The sequence below is a fragment of the Arvicanthis niloticus genome, chromosome 23, assembly GCF_011762505.2.
Source record: "Arvicanthis niloticus isolate mArvNil1 chromosome 23, mArvNil1.pat.X, whole genome shotgun sequence".
NCBI lineage: Eukaryota > Metazoa > Chordata > Mammalia > Rodentia > Muridae > Arvicanthis > Arvicanthis niloticus.
In genome coordinates, this window is record NC_133430.1 from 42,831,010 (window position 1) to 42,848,824 (window position 17,815).

Below are 17,815 nucleotides of genomic sequence, written 5' to 3' on the forward strand. Positions count from 1 at the left end.
CAACATTATAAGCATGGGAACTAAGTTAATGCTTTGGAAAAATATCCAGCCTTGCCATTGGTCTATTTAGAAAAGAAAAGCAGAAGTAATGATAGCTTAGTGATTTAATTATTTAATTTTAGCATGGTGATTTAAGAGCAGAGATTCCTTATCAGTCAGACCTAGCTCAGTGGTTCTCAAGCTACAACCTTTTTAAAAAGTTCCTCATATTGAGATGACCCCAACCATAAAATTATTTGTGTTGCTAATTCATAACTGTAATTTTGTTACTGTTATGAATCATAATGTAAATATTTTTGGAAACAGGGGTTTGTCAAAAGGGTTTGTGGGAAGCGGCTCCACTCTCACCGTTACAAAGTGGCACTTGGCACAGGCATTGCTGGAGAGAAAAGACAACTCCATATATGGAGTTGTATGTGCTGAGAGGTGTGGTTACCTGATCACCCCACCTCGCATCATTGAGAGTGGCCAATTAGCAGTGACTAGCAGCTGCTGATGATCAAGGCAATGCTTATAAGGGGCTGCGGGAGCTGGGGAGAGGGAAAAAAAGAACAAAAGAACAAGACAAGAGAAGAGAAGGAGAGAGAGGAAGCGCGCTGTACAGGGATGCACAAGGATAGCTGAATAAACCGCTTGAAGAAGAACACGGTTGCTGTTGCCTTATTCCACAGGTCAGACGTGGGTAGCGACAAGGGTTGTGACCCACAGGTTGAGAACCATTGCTAGCTCCATTCCATCAGGCAAGTTACTAAAGGTCTCAAAGTTTCAACTCCTTCATCTGGAAGAGATGTATAAGTACTCATGAATCAAAGCTATTAGAAAAAATAAATGAGGGTTTAAAAGGTGGTTCAGTCGTTAAGAGCATTTACAGCTCTTCAAGAAGACCCAAGTTCGGTTCACAGCAACCCCGACTTCCTACAATTCCAGCTCCAAAGGACCCAATGCCCTCTTCTCACATACTCAGGCTCCCGCACACATGTGAAATACAAAGACACACACACACAGATATATGCGGATAAGAAGAAAGATAAGCCAAGCACGGTGATTTACACTTTTAATCTCAGCACCCTCGAGGAAGAGAAACAGATGAACCTCTGTGAGTTAAGGCCCATATGGTTTATATACATAGTGTGTTCCAGGCCAGCCAGAGCTAAATAGCGAAATCCTGTCTCAGGTAATAATAATAACAATCTAATATAACACAACTTAGCAACTCAAACAGGAACCTCAGAGGCAAGCCTCATCAACAGATACAAGAGATGAAAAAGAGAACCTCAGGCATTAAAAACATGATAGAAGAATGGTACTTCTATCAAAGACATGTAAAATCTAAAAATCTCCTAGCACAAAACATCCATGAAATCTGGGACACTGTGGAAAAGGACCAACTATAAGAACATAGGTGAAGTGGAATTTTCTGGTTTCAACTGGAGACTCAGTTGTGTCGTTTGATTTTTTTTCGAGAAACTGTCTTTTTTTTTTTAAGCATTTATTTATTTTAGTATAATGAGCACACTGTAGCTGTCTTCAGACATATCAGAAGAGGGCTTTCAGATCCTGTTACAAATGGTTGTGAGCCACCATGTGGTTGCTGGGAATTGAACTCAGGACTTCTGAAGAGCAGTTAGTACTCTTAACCACTGAGCCATCTCTCCAGCCCGGATACTGTCTTTTTATGAGAGGATGTTTGTGAGGCAGACCCATTACAGGGTGTTTTTCTGAGAACTGACACATGTATTTTTCTCTGTAAGTTGCCTGGGGAAAGGGCATGTGATATTTTGCTGGAGTGGATGCTTGAGAGGACATGGATGTTTGGAACGAGTATAGTATAAGCCAACACACAGTGGACAACTCGATTGCAATTGTTCACCTTGCAATTCCTATGGTATCACTGGGCTTTGCTGAAGCTGGTCTTGTCTGAAGACACTACGTGCACTGGTATATATCGCCTTGCTTTCTTCCTGATCTTCGCATGTCGTGATGTTATAGAGAGAATGCACAAAGAACTGGTGGAATTCCTGCGCTTCTTGTTGCTTTCATGGACTCATTCCTAGCGTCGATCTGGCATTTCTTCTGGATGAGCCACTGCTACTGACTCACGTTTGGTGTTTGCCAAGTGGACTGGACTGCCACTGATGACTCCAGTTTGGTGTTCTGCTAGTGGACTGTATTACTGACACCAAAGTTGCAATCACCCTAAAGAACTAATTTATAACAGGTCCACAACATCTGTTTCCTATAGCTTTTCTTTTCCCCTACCTCTGGTGAGTGGTGAGTAAGAAGGAAGGTTGAAGCACTAAAGAACCATAATTAAAGTAGGTTTTGAAAAATCTAAGTCTACAAATAGGAGTAGAGGAAGGAGAAGAAACACATATATTCCCAGCCAATAGACCTAAGGAACAAAGCTGGGACAGCCATTTCATATCTAACAAATAGACATCAAGTCAAAACTAATCAGAAAAGATAGGAAGAAATATTACATACTCATGAAAGAAAAAATCCACCCAGAGGACACTTGAATTTTAACATTTATGCACAAAACACAGGACAGTAAAGTGCATAAAAAGTAAGACTACTACAGCTCAGATCACATTTTGACCCTCATACACTGATAGTGGGAGACTTTAATACTCTTCATTCATCAACAGACAAAAGCCATTCAGACAAAAACTAAACAGGGAAATGCTGGAGCTAACTGATGTCATAAACCAAATGGACCTAACAGATACTTATAGAGCATTTTACCCAAGACAAAAAAAGTAGACATTTTTCTTAGCACATCATGGAACGTTCTCCAAAACTGACCATATATTCTGACACAAAGTGAGTCTCAACAGACACAAGAACATCGGAATAGCACCCTGCATCCTACCAGGCCACCACAGAGTAAAGCTAGATAACCACAAAAGAAACAACAGAAAGCTTACAAACTCATGCAAAGTGAACAACTAACTCCCTACTAAATAACCTCTGGGTCGAGACAGAAATAAAAGATTTTCTAAAATTCAGTGAAAATGAATATACAACATACCCAAACATATTGGACACAATGAAGGTATTTCTAGGACATAAGTTCATAGCACTAAGTGCCTACATAAGAAAAAAAAATATTGGAGAGAACTCTTAGTAACAATTTAACAGCTCACCTGAAAACTCTACAAAAAGAAATCACTCACACCCAAAAGGAGTGGACGGCAGGGAACAATCACTCCAGGCTGAAGTCAGTAAAAGAAAAACAAAAGACAATGCAAAGAGTCAATGAAACAAAAAGTTGATTCTTTGAAAACATAAATTAAGGTTGAAAATCCTCATCCAAATTAACTAAAAGGTGGAAAGAGTATCCAAGTTAACAAAATTAGAAATGAAAAGGTGGGACATAACAAGACACCAAAAAAATTCAGAGAAACATAGGACATACTTTAAAAACCTGTATTCTACCAAACTAGAAAACATAAAAGAAATAAACAATTTTCTCAATACTTATCACTAAGAAGTTATTAAAAGTCTCCCAACCTGGCATGGCAGTGGTAGCGCACGCCTTTAGTCCCAGCACTGGGGAGGCAGAGGCAGGCGGATTTCTGAGTTCGAGGCCAGCCTGGTCTACAGAGTGAGTTCCAGGACAGCCAGGGCTACAGAGAAACCCTGTCTCAAAAAACAAAAACAAACAAACAAACAAACAAACAAAAAAAGTCTCCCAACTAAAAACAGACCAAGGCCAGACATTTTCAGCACAGAATTCTAACAGAATTTTTAAGAAGAGTTAATAGTTACACTTCTTAAATTATTCCACAAAACAGAAACAGAAGGAACTCAATTCAATTTTAGGAGGCCACAGTTACCCTGATACCCAAATAAGAAAGACTTTAACAGACCAACTTCCTTTATGAACATAGATAGCAAAAATATTGATAAAATATGTGCAAGTCAAATTCAATACATCAAAAAGATCATCCAGAAAGACCCAGTAGCTTCATCCCAAAGATAGAGGGACAGTTCAACATACATGAATAGATAAATGTAATCCATAATATAAACTGACTGGAAAGAAAAAAACCCCACCTAATCATCTCATTAGATGCAGAAAAGGCCTCTGACAAATCCAGCAATCTCTTCAAGATTAGGGATTCAAGGGCCACCTCAACATAATGAAAGCAGTTTACAGCAAGTCCTAGGCAACATGCCTTAGATGGAGAGAAACTCAAACAATCCCACTAAAGCCAAGAACAAGGTAAGACTGTCCACTCTCTCCATACTTCCTCATCGAGTCCTTAAAGCCTTAGCTAGAGCAATAGGACAACTGAAGGAGATCAAGGGGATACAAACTGGAAAGGAAGAAGTCAGAGTATATATGCAGATGACAATAATAGTATATATAAGTGGCCCTAGAAATTCTACTGGGAAACTCCTACAGCCGATAAACCCTTTTGGTAAAGTAGCTGAACATAAAATTAACACACAAAAATCAATGCTCCTCCTCTATTCAAATGACAAATGTACTGAGACAGAAATCAGGGAAACAGCACCTTTCACAACAGCCTCAAATAATATAAAATACCTTAGGGCAACTCTAATCAAGCAAATGAGAGACTTGTATGACAAAAACGTCAAGACAATGAAGAAAAAACTGGAGAAGAAAACGGAAGATGGAAAAATCTTCCACACTCATAGATCAGTAGGATTAATGTAAAAATGACCATCCTACCAAAAGCAATCTACAGATTCAATACAATCCCCATTAAATTCCAACACAATTCTTCTTGAAAGACCTTGAAAGGGCAATTTTCAGCTTTGTATGGAAACTCAAAACATACAGAATAGCTACAACAATTCTGCATAATAAAAGAACTTCTGGAGGTATCACCATCTCCAATTTCAAGTTGTACTACAGAGCTATTGCAATAAAAATAGTGTAGTATTGGCACAAAAACAGACATGTTGATCAAGGAATTAAACTGACCCAGACATAAACCCACATACCTATGAACATCTGATTTGTATAAGGAAGTCAGAAATACACACTGGAAAGGAAGACAGCATCTTTCACAATGCATACTGCTGCATGTAGAAAGATTCTAATAGATTCGTATTATCACCCACTACAAAACTCAATCCAAATGAATCAAAGACCTCAAACATAAAGCCAGATACACTAAACCTGATAAAGAGAAAGTGGAGGATAGACTTAAATTCATTGGCACAGGAAAAGACTTTTTAAACATAACATTATTAGTACTGGTACTAAAACCATCAATTAATAAATGGGACCTCATAAAACTGAGAAATTTCTGCACAGCAAGGGACACTGCCAACTGAACAAAGTGGCAACCCACAGAATGGGAAAAAGATTTTTACCCACAATACATCTGATAGAGGGCTAATATCCAAAATACATAAAAAACTTAAAAAACAAACAAACAAACAAACAAAAACATACTTAACAAGAAAAAAACACAATTCAAAAAATAAGGTCTAAACAGACAATTCTCAATAGAGGAAACTCAAACGACTGAGAAACGAGATATGTTTGACATCCTTAGCCATCAGGGAAACACAAATCAAAACTACTCTGAGATCTCATCTTACACCTGTCAGACTGGCTAAGATCAATAAAACAAATGGCAGCTCATGCTGGTGGAGGTGTGGAATAAGGGGGACACTCTTCCACTGCTGGTGAAGTGGAACCTTATACAGCACTATGGAAGTCAGTGTGTGGGATCATCAGGAAAATGGAAATCGATCTCCACCAAGATTTAGCTATACATTCTTGGGCATATACCCAAAAACTGTCTCCTCCTACCACATAAGACAATTTGCTCAACTATGTTCATAGCAGCTTTATTTATAATAGCCAGAAACTAGAAACAACCTAAACAAACGTCCCACAACAAAAGTATGGGTAAAGAAAATATGTTATATTACACAATAGAGTATTACTCAGCCATTTAAAACAATGAAATAATAAAATTCTAGATAAATGGGTGGAACTAGAAAAAAAAAAAAAAAATCAAGCCCTGCCCCTGAAAGACCTATACCTAAATCTGGGTTGTTTGGAGATTCCCATGGGAATTCCTTGGGTCAACAATTCAATTACTTGTAACCCAGTCCAGTCTTTGAAGCTTCCTTTGGAGCTCTGTCTCCCCCACTATTTGATGATTTCATTTAGATCAGCTTCATATATGTATAAATTCTAAGAAGTTTCTACTGTGTTAGGTCTCATTACTGCCCCCTCAAATGGCCCTAGTTTTAGCTGTCTCTCTCCATATTCCCTCCCTCATCCATTCTTTTGTCCCCCTCCCAACTTCTGTTTGCATTTTCTAATGACTCTACCTGTCTCTGCTGTCTGTCCTCCCCATCCCTTACCCTGAGCCTCACCGCCACGGTTCTAAGGACTGCAGTCTGGTTATGATTGATTGAAAGCTATCATCCACGTATATACTTCTGCTTCTCTGGAGGCAGCTGAGGGTGCAGCTCTGTTTCACCATCTTTTTTCCCTCAGATCTTCTCATTTATATTGTGGCTTCCGGTTTAGTGTTTTATAGCATCCCTGAGAGTGCAAACAAGTGGGTCTCTGATTCTTGTGCCTCTTCTTTAGCTCTTTTCCTCATTCATCTTGTTCAAGTCTGATGTGTTAGTTCTTGCTTCATCTTCTTGTATTTTATTATGTTTTATTTTATTTCATTATTATCCCTTACAAGCCTGTTTGTATTTTAATGAGAGACAGAAAGGGAGTGAATCCAAATTGGAGGGGAGGAAAGGGGAGGAACTGGAAAGAGTAGAGGGAGGGAAACTGTAATCAAGATATATTATATGAGAAAAGAATCTACTTCAATAAACGGGGGAAGTGGCAGAATAATAATAATTAATACTACTAATAAAATTATATCTTTTTAGAAAATACTAAGATACAATGAACACAAGAGCCTTCAGCACTATACCTGTGACGCACTAAACATTTTTACAGAAATAGTAGTAGTTTTATAAACCTTCCTAGAATGTTCTAATTCCCTTCTTACCATAACTCCATTTAAAAGATTTGTTACTTCAAAAAATTACCAAAATCCTGTGCAGGTATATCTTGAAAACTACTGCAATTGTCCTTTATCTTTCAGTAGGTCACACCATTTATAAAGACCAAGACAAAATGTTAACAAGTCAAGCAAAGCTTTTCAATCAACCAAAGAGGAGGCTGAGGTGATGCTTGCTGGTAAAGCACCCAGGTGTGAGAACCTAAATTCAGGTCACCCTTCATAAATATCACTTGGGCACAGACGTGGCACTCTTGCAGCCCCAGTCTGGGAGGCAGAGACAGGACCCCTAGAGTAAGCTAGCTAGCTACAGTAGTTGAGTCAGAAAGCTCTGGGTTCAACTGAGACCTTGCCTCAATATATAAGGTACAGAGCAATTGAGAAAGACGTTCAACATCAACCTCTAACATCCATGTACAATATATAATAGCACAAACATCTGTGTTCCTACTCATGCAAACACACACACACACACACACACACACACACACACACACGTACAAGCGCGGTATTAAACGTTTGATTGTCCCTGCCTTCAGGATAACTAGGAAAACCTAAAGGGTCACACAGATGAAATTACTACTTGGGTTTTATTACTTCCCCAAACTCCTCATTGTTTTAGAGATCCTAAATCTCTTAAAATTGAGTCCCACGATGGGCTGAATTCTCCCTACAAAGAGTCTATAGGAATAAACTGTGAGGGAAACACTGGGCCAGACTGAGAACATATGCCAGACTACACTTTGTGGAGGAATGATTTGCAGCTTCCAGAAACTCATAAAACTGAAGTTACAAATCCACAATGCATGGGGTTACTTGTAAATATTACCATGACTTGATCTTTTACTCACCTTCCAGAATGAAGTGCAGGTTATATTGCATTTCCAATCTAAAAGTACACTGTTAACACCTCCAGAAGCATATGGAAACCATTGTTCCTGGTCTGTTACTGTAGTTTTAAAATGTTCATGTAAAAGAAACAATGCTCTGAGCACAAGCTTACACATTAAAACCGAGGCTCGGGAACTTGACTTACTTAGAAACAGTGTCTACTACTGAACATATTTCCTTCATATTATTTGAAAGCATCTCTTTCTTACTACTTTTTAACTTTAACACGGCAAGGGAAGTTCAAGTTCCTCATACCATTCCACAGACTGGCCCGAAACTCACTGTGTAGCCCAGGCTAGCCTTAAACTTTTACACAGCAATCTTCTTGTCTCAGCCTCACGGAGTACTGAGACTCCAGGCACTCGCCGCACTGCCACTTTTCTCGATTGGTTTGGTTGTTCACCTTGTGGTGCTGAGCTTGAATCTAGGCCCTTGTACTTGTTAGGATACTCTACCAACTGAGCTTATCCTAGCCCTCCTATTTCTCAGAGAATATTTAGTCTCTCATTTTGTTTCAAGTTTTCAATTATATATAAAATTCTAACAAATATCTCCCCAACTCACTGTTTTTAAATAATGAGATTAAACTATATTAATAAAACTCCCATGTAATAAATCTAAAGTCATATAATGAATAGCATTAAATATTCATTAGCCTACTGGTTGTCCTATATATGAGCATTTTTCAAAAGGATTTTGGGAAACAAGATACTGAACATGAGGGGAAGAGGAAGTAGTGGATTATTTAGGCAATGAGCTCCTCCTATTACATTAATTAAATTGTCTACAGTAAGGTTTACTAGCCAATCAGGGAATACTGGGTTCAGTGACATTTTGTCTCAAAACAATGATTGAGGAAAGATATCCTATATCACCTCTGGGTCTCCATAGTATGTGCACTCATTTGCATACATACACATGCACTACATATACACAGTTAGGACAAAAAATAAATAAAAGAAAGAATTTAAAATAAGGGCCAAACAAGATAGATCAGCAGCTAATAGGTGATCACTGCAAAACTTGATGACCTAAATTCAATCCTGAAATCCACATGATAGAAGGAAAACCCAATTCTTACAAATTGTCCTCTGACTTCCACAAATATGCCATGGGACGTGTGCATTTCGCCCATACACAAACACACAACAAAGGTTTAAAAAAGAGTTAGACAATAAAAATGAAACTGGAACATGAAATCCATTTTTAAAAATTATTTTTAAGTTATAGCTTTACTTTTATATGTCAGGAACACACACACACACACATATTATATGTCCGGAATATAGATAGATAGATAGATAGATAGATAGATAGATAGATAGATAGAGAGAGAGATAGAGAGATAGATGGATAGATAGATTGATTCCAGATTGTAGAGACGATTATAAGGACTGTATACTTAGTGAAGGTATCTCCAATCTCTGTTTATATCATATTAAAAATTAAATGTTTAAAACTAAACAGCACGTGACATCTCAGATCAGCAAGAAGTCTAGCATTTTTATGTTCAGAGGAATCATAAATAGCCACCAAGAGCAATAAAATTCTGATTGTATCTGTTTTCCAATGATCAGTTTTAGATAATCATGTAATTTTTTAATTGTTTAAACATTTTCTTGTGTTTACCTTTCTCACCATTCTCTTCTCCGGCACTGGAGGTTATTAGCCTGTTTGGTTACATTCCCAAACACTGTAAGTCTTTCTGAGCCAGCACTGCCAATCTTTGGCCACCCTTCGACTCCCTCTGATCTGTATGACCAGATCTCTATCATTTATACTTTCCTTTCTCTGAGTGCAGTTCATTCCTCATTACACTTCTTTTTAGAACCAGCTTGGAAATCATTTCACTGACCACTGCTGCTAACTGATTTGCTTATTCATCTATCTAGATATCATCTGCCCTATTCCAGAAAGATTTCTACTAAATCTTCACATTTTCATTCTTCATATAACCAACAAAATTCCAAATGTGATCAGAGAATAATGATCATACCTGTAAATCCAGCATTTGGGAAGCTGAGGCAGGAGAACTGCCAAGAGTCTGAGGCAAGCCTGGGCTACATAAGACCTTGTCTTTAAAAAACAAAAACAAAAATAACAAACAAACAACAACAAGAAAAAAAACAGAAGGCCAAATGTGATGAATCAAGTTATACTGCACCTCCTGAATCTGTCTCAAATCTTCCTTACTTTCATCAAAGCTTTCATCTAAGGCTTTGGTTAATGTCCTCCTCACAGTCAGTAATTCAACATAAAACAAGTGACCAGGAGTCTGGGTTCCAAACAAAACAGCCCATTAACTTCTACCCTCTTCTGATAAACTTTCTCCATTTATTAACCTACCTGACAGCTAGTGGATAGAGTAGAGTCAAAAGACAACCATCTCTAACTACCTGACCAGCTAAGAGCAGAGGCTTCCTTAGCAAAGGCTCAAATTATTGTAAGACATAAATATAAAGTTGTAAAACGAGGGAAACACTCTCGAGACTAATGGATGCTCTAGGCAAAGACACTTACAACAACACTGGTACAACTTAAGTGTTTGATTTTGTTCTTTACTTTTAACTTGAGGGATTATTGCTGTAAATAATATTTATACATAAACTATTTTTAATATATTTATATGCTAGTTCCACATGTACACCATGACACTAACAACCATCAAGCTACATTAAAAGAGAGAATAAGTTTGGGTCTTACTCATAAAACAGGTAAGTCTTAAAAAGATAGTACTGTGTATAACCAGCAAAAAGAACCATTTTCCATGCCAAGCACAAGTTGAGAATCATAACTCATACCACCTGCATTAGATGTAAACCCAGACAGTCAACAGTTGTCACTGGAAGATAAGCCATGTCACTGCATCTCTCAGAGCTTAAGTTTTCATGCAGCAAAGCAGCTTCTTAAGTAGCCATTTCTAAAGCACTTCTTTGTTTTGACAATAAGCAATTCGATCATTTTTTCCTATCACTGTGCCTCTGAAAGGTATGTTAAAATGTTATGCTCTACGGATGGATTAATATGAAATTATAAAACTATGCTTATACTAATACTGCTTCCTGGTCATTGTGTTCTAAATTACAGATAATGACAGGTTTTAGAAAAATGACTGCTGAATTACAACTCACCATAAATTCTGAATTTTCACTACCTGACATTAATGAAAGCACATGGTACAACCGACCACATTAATAAGCTGGGAATGTGCCAAGTACACTGAAGTCAGATGCATTAATTAAGGTCTCTATCATTACTAAGTCATAGCATTCCAACATACAAAACAGCTTAGAGACACAGAAATTTAGACAATCACTTAGTGCCTTGGTACCTACTTTATTCATCTATAAAATAAGAGCTTGGAACAGATGCTCTCTGAGATCTCCTCCAACCCAAAAAACCTTAATTCCTAAGAAATTAAAATATCTACTCACACTGGAAAATAAACTCATTCATCATTTTAAATGACACAGGTTGTAGTTACAGACATGTTGTAATGGCCATTCCATCCATAAATCAAATTAAAAACAAGTGATAAACAAGTAAGTGTGCTTGTTTGAATGTTGGGGAAAAACATCAACAAGAACTACACGGCCTAATTCCTTAGATATAAATGTCTTAACCTTAATAATTTCATTTAAATGGGAGAAGGCGTAACCACTATGAATTTCTAAAATTCCAAAACCAAAACTCCTAAAAGGAAAAAAAAATCTGTAATCTGATCTATTAAAATAAGTTACCAGCTATCTGATTTATGAGGTGCCTTTGGGCAGTATTACATCTGTACACTGTAATAATCCACCTCTACACAGCAGTTGAGACATTCAATTACAAAATGCACTGTAAGAAAAAATGTTGAGTTTTCTCTTCTTGGATCTTTTGGGTATCAACTCCCCTCATCCCCTGCTTACTCTGGGGACTGAACTCAAGGCCTTGCCCATGCTGGGTATGTACTCTACTACCAGGCTATCTCCCAGCCCTCTGTTTTCTTCGGTAACTTTGTATGTTTGCAATCTTGTGCAGCTCAGCAAAACTTTCCGTCCAAGTGGTCGGAAAGTTTAATTTTGGTGAGGCACAAAGAAGAGTCATTTAAAATACATTTTAAAAACATACCATAATATAGAGAACCCTTTTACCATGCAGTCCCTGAAAACATTTTCAATCATTGTCTTGCTAATTCACTTGAAGCTATCTAAAACCCATTAGACGCTACTGGAAAAAAGCACTTTTTAAAAGTCATGAAGATGAGACTTGCTAAGATGTGTAACACAAATGTGTGTGTGTGCTTGCATGTGCGTGTATGTGTTTGGTGATTAAACCTCATGTACACCAGGCAAGCATTCCACACTGAGCTATATATAGCCTCAATCCTTGTTTACTAACCTTTAAAAATAATTACTTTAAATCTTTATTAATGTCGTGTGTGTGTGTGTGTGTGTGTGTGTGTGTGTGTGCATGTGTGAATGCAGGCATATGTACACAGCATGGCATGGCACAGCATGGAAGCCTAAGAACAATCTCCTCAAAGTCAGTTCTCTCCTTCACCAGCTTCTGGGGATCAAAACTCAGATTATCAAGTTTGGAGGCACGAATCCTTACCCCATGAGCAACCCTGCCAGCCCTCTGATTTTACTTTCTGGTTTAAGACAGGATTTAACCAAGCTGCCCAGATTAGTATTAAACTTACTCTGGTACCCCAGGGCAAGCACTGAACTTGTCACTCTCAGCTTTCCAAGTAGCTAAGATGACAGTCCTACACCACCAGGCCCAGCTCATTACAAAATTTCTAAACAAACTTTGGTCTTCCAAACTTCAAGTTACTGGCTCAAATTACAGCAATAATCTGTTTTGTAACATGAAAGTAGATGATTACTATAACAGGAAAAAAAATACTCAAAGACAAATAAAATCAAGAAATACAGGAAAGGGAGAAAATAGTAAATACAGGACTTTTAAAACACAATTTATGGGGTCAGGCATAGTGGTTTCTTTAATCCCAGCACTCAGGAAGAAGCAGGTTTTCTGTGAATCTGAGGCTAGCCTGCTCTACATAGAATTCCAGGCCAGCCTGGCCTATATGATGAGACCCTAATATGAGTTCAAAAACTAGATCATTTTATCTCAGTCACGATATTATCTGATAGAAAAAATTGTTGCACAGAAGTAGGTTAAATAATATACATAAAACTATTTATAAATGAGGATCAATAAAGGGAAACAGCATGAAATTTTACTAAAAATGACATTCAATAACCAAAGAGTTGTGATTCCCAGGGCAAAGATCACTGTGTAATGATAAACACATTCCACATGAGTACTGTTCATTAAAGCATATAAAAGGAAAATACAACTTTAGAAAGAAATTTACCCCAGGCTGGCTCAGTGTTAGAGAGAGCACTTGCATAGTATGCACAAGGTTCAACTCCCAATGATAAAGAGGAAAAAACCCATAAAATGAAGTTTGTTTCAACTATTTGACAATAAATCCACGAAGTATAGAAATAAAATAAGCCATACTTACTATGACAGTTAGCACTCTGCTAATGGTTTTAAAATAAAGAATTTGAGCCAGAGCCGGGCGGTGGTGGCACACGCCTTTAATCCCAGCACTTGGGAAGCAGAGGCAGGCGGATTTCTGAGTTTGAGGCTAGCCTGGTCTACAGAGTGAGTTCCAGGACAGCCAGGGCTACACAGAGAAACCCTGTCTCGAAAAAAAACAAAAAAACAAAAAAACAAAAAAACAAAAAAAAAAAAATCTGAGCCAGAGAGATGGTTCAGCAATTAAGAGCACTTGATGGCAAGCTCGGTGAGCTAAGCTCAAGAATTACAGGCAGCACTCTAACCTTCACACACCAGCGGTGGCATGTGTGTGCTCACACACATATGCACACACACTAAATTCAGTTACTCATTCGATTAACAATTTATAAACCTAAAAGGAGACACTCAAAAAGCAGGAGGTGCTGGCTCTTCCTCAGTTATTAAGGTGAATGGTTTTTACTAAGAAATCTGTTCCGTGTGTGTGTCTATGTGAGTGTTAGAGAAAACCCAAGGCCTTACACATACTAGGCAAGTACTGTTACACTGAGCTATATCTCCAGCACCCAAAAGTTTGTACTTTAAGTTTATTCTGAAATGTTTGGCTTTGATGGGTCCAACACTTGTATTTGGTATTCTGACTTAAAGGTCAATCAACTGACTGGGAGCCCAGTGTACAATCTGAAAAAGACTATTCCTAGAATCTGGTGTGTGGAAAACTTTTGTAACAGGGAATCTTTCCCACTCTTAAAATACACTTAGCTTCATTGTCTAAATTAAGTAAGTAGATCATGAGGCACAATATGGCCCCAAAAGTAACAACACATTATAACCATTTACAAAGGAGTTACAGTTTATCTAGCAATAAAAATGTATAATAATAGAGCAAAAGAGTGGAAGAAAAGTCTTCTCTTACAACCACCATGTGGAAACGTCTAGTTATTTTCCAACTGCAACTTCTTGGTATGAAAATACCTAGTCTGCCATGATGAAAACCAATAACGCGCCTGCCCGGTCCTGGTAAGACCACAGGAGGCTGAGTCACCAGTGTGGAATCCATTATCCTCTGAGAAAGATCCTAGTCTGCTACAGGAGAGCACAATGTACTTTCTCCAGCCACAAAAGTCATTTTTCCTTCCCCTGCTGTCCAGCTGCCCAAAACTTAGATCCCACGGTCACTGAAATATGACACTTTCACAGAAATAAGAGCTGGATCAGGTGCTTACCAACAAAGCCACTCTGTATAATTATGTCTAACGTTCCTTCGGTTTTACTACTCAGAAAATTACACAATTATAAGTCAGAAATTTCACCTGTGTATTTGCTTCACATTGGAAACATGCTACTAAATACAAAGACTAAAAATATTAGAGATCTTAGTAAGTTAAAAGTAACAGAACTTCAAGAAATCCTGTGTTGCCAGGGTTGTCTCAGAGAAAACAGCACATTCATGAGTTCCTGCAGGGAGTTAAATGAAGTACTTTTTCACAGAGTGACTCAGGAAGAGATACCCAAAGTCTGGCTTCCTACACTTCTACCGACAGGAAAAGCATCAATCTTTTATAGAGGACATACAGTAGCTAAACTCTGAACCTCAGGATTCAGAACTGAAGAAAAGCAAAGGCAAATATGCACTTTGACCCCATTTGTGCAGACTTCAAGTTAACGTGGCCGTATCACTCCATCCAATGCCTAAGTTTATTATACTCATTACAATATATACATTATTTAATCATATAAAAAACTGCATACATTTCTAATCTTTCACATTTCTGTTTCTCTCACTATATCTGCCCAAATTCATTTCAGTTTTTGTTTTCTTTGTTTTTGTTTTAAAACAAGAGTCTGGGCTACAAAGCTCAGGCTGGCCTCAAACTTCGAGTTCTCTCAAGTGTTAGAATTACAAGCATGTACCACTGTACATGGTTGTCCAATTTTTATTACTTAAGTATCGAACTAGAAGATTTATTTCCTTCAAAGTAACATTATAATCGCCAAAATAAAATTTAAATAAGTACAGGATGATCGTTTGAGTAATAAAAAACATTTTCTTTTTTTAGGATGAATATAAAATTTAAGCTAAGGAAAGATGATTTTATCATTCAGCCACCAATTAAAAAAGTGTTTATGCATAAAGCAGTGTTACTTAAAATTCTAATTTATTTAACTTTGGCCTGATTATACAGCCAAGGTTAAGGATATCTGCAATAAGTCATTTCATGTGGTAGAGAATGGAATAAAAAAGTCTCCCTTGAGGCAACTGATCTTATACTTTGTCATCAAAGGATTAATAATTTTCAAATTCCTAAATTGCAGAGTTGTGGAGCCCAGTCCTAGTGGATACATCTATACAATGACTCCCAAAACCTAAGGCCCAGAGAACACTGCAGAAGATGGGGCAGAAAGATTTGTAAAACCAACTGTCCCTAGAGGCTTTGCAGGTGTGGCTCTGTGTCAGTCACATGCACATCAGTAGGAGGCAGAGAGAAGAGAGGCTGTGCCTGTGCTCAGTGTTCTGACCTGTGAACATCTGAATGATTAGCAGCCCACCAGTCCCTGAAAAAAGCAAGCCTGAGAAAACTATCAGTCAGGTATCAGGAGGCCGGACAGAAAGCAAACTTGAGACAACCACCAGGCCAGGGACAGGCCAGGACAAGCTCCCAGGGCAGAAGAAGCCAGGCCCCACTTAGAACTAAGAGCCTGGGCAGGAGGGAGCCTGAGACAGATGACCCTGGCATGGGGCTACTACTGCAGGACTGGGTAAGGAATGAGCCTAAGACAACCACCACATTGACACTATGGAGCCCAGACAGAGAGCTAGTCCAAGACAACCACCAGTCTACCACAAAAGCATGACAGTCTACCACAAAAGATGACCCCTAACCAGTGCCATATGCCCAAGTGTGGCACAGCACTCCTGAGACCCCACTTCTGAGATAACCCTAGACAGAGATCCTGTGTGCCAATAACAGGAACAAGTGGTAGAGAAATGGAAGAGAGAGAAACAGAAGTATGTGTGCACAATGAAGAGAGACAGAACTGGAGGGTAATAAGGAACAGTCTGATGTGACTAGACAGTGATGCACCCTGGGACCAAGGTGGGTCCTGGTCTGTGCTTGGGGGGATGGAAGAGTCTGGGTCTGAGGCCCTTCAGTAGCAGGGGTATGTTACCAGCCAGGCAGTGGTGGCGCAGGCCTTTAATCTCAGCATTTGGGAAGCAGAGGCAGGCGGATTTCTGAGTTCGAGGCCAGCCTGGTCTACAGAGTGAGTTCAGGACAAGCCAGGACTACACAGAGAAACCTGTCTCGAAAACAAACAAAAACAAAACAAACAAAAGGTTCAGAGACATGTTGATATCTGAGGGCTGTGCAGAACTGCCCCTGCGTGACCTGGGTGGGAAAGCTGGTTCTGACGGAGTAAAAGCAGGAAAGGTGACCCTGCCCCAGCCAGCTGGAGTAACTGGGGAGAGTGGGCCCTGAGGATGAGTGTGAAAGAGCTCCTGAATGGTGGTGTGGATGGAAGAGAGAGATAACCTCCTCCTCACTTGCCACCTTACCACCTGCAACAGGTAAGAGACCCGGCCCTGGGGTCATGAGACAAGAGAGCTGGCCCTGCCCTCACAAGCTACATCACTCAGGAGATCATGCCCTGAACCTTGCCTGAGCAGCAACAGTAGAGCTGGCCCTGTAGCATGAGGTGAGGCAGCCCCTGAGAGAATGAGCATAGGAGAGCTAGCCCTGCTTCTTGGCTGCTGGAGGTGGCACAGATGAAGGAAAGATATCCTCTCCTCCCTCATCCCTCAGCATCTATGGCAGGAGGGAGACCTGGCCTTGGGGGTCGTGAGAGTGGAATAACTAGCAATGTCCCTCACCAGCTGCAACACTCAGGAGAGCAGGTCCTGCACCTCACCTGGGCAGAGAGTACAGCTGGCCAGGGTTGTGGGGTTGATAGTGAGCCCACCACAGTGGTGCGGGTGAAGGAGAGCTGGTCAATCTGCCAGCTCTGGGGCCCAGATCCGGGGCTTTGAATTGGCTCATCCCAACATCTACTACATCAATACTGCTGGAGTAGATGAAGAAGCCAGTCCTACAGATCCACAACTACAGGATCGCCATGACACAAGGCAACACAGGATATGGCAGTGAGGTTCCAGCGTTGATAGAATAGCAGAAGCCAGAGGATTTGTAACAGAGTCACTGCAATAAACATTTGCAAGCAAAGAAGTGTGGACAAAAGGGTATACTGTGGGACACACTGTGACACAACTAAAGCTTTCATGAGATTTTTTTTCCCCTGAGGGGAGGTTGCAAGGGTGGAGGGTGGGTACAAGAGGAGGGGAGACGTGTGAGATCAGTCACATC

General features: G+C 39.3%; 1 protein-coding gene and 1 non-coding gene across 2 annotated transcripts in view; one reads left to right on the top strand and one right to left on the bottom strand.

Annotated features, from left to right (window-relative positions):
• The window catches only part of Mnat1 (MNAT1 component of CDK activating kinase), a 131,546-nt gene that overhangs the window by 96,022 nt on the left and 17,709 nt on the right, over positions 1-17,815 (bottom strand). The gene's annotated exons all lie outside the window — the stretch shown is intronic.
• LOC143437234 (small nucleolar RNA SNORA17) lies at positions 15,874-16,008 on the top strand. The gene has a single exon (XR_013106845.1). It is a non-coding gene; the product is annotated as a small nucleolar RNA SNORA17 (small nucleolar RNA).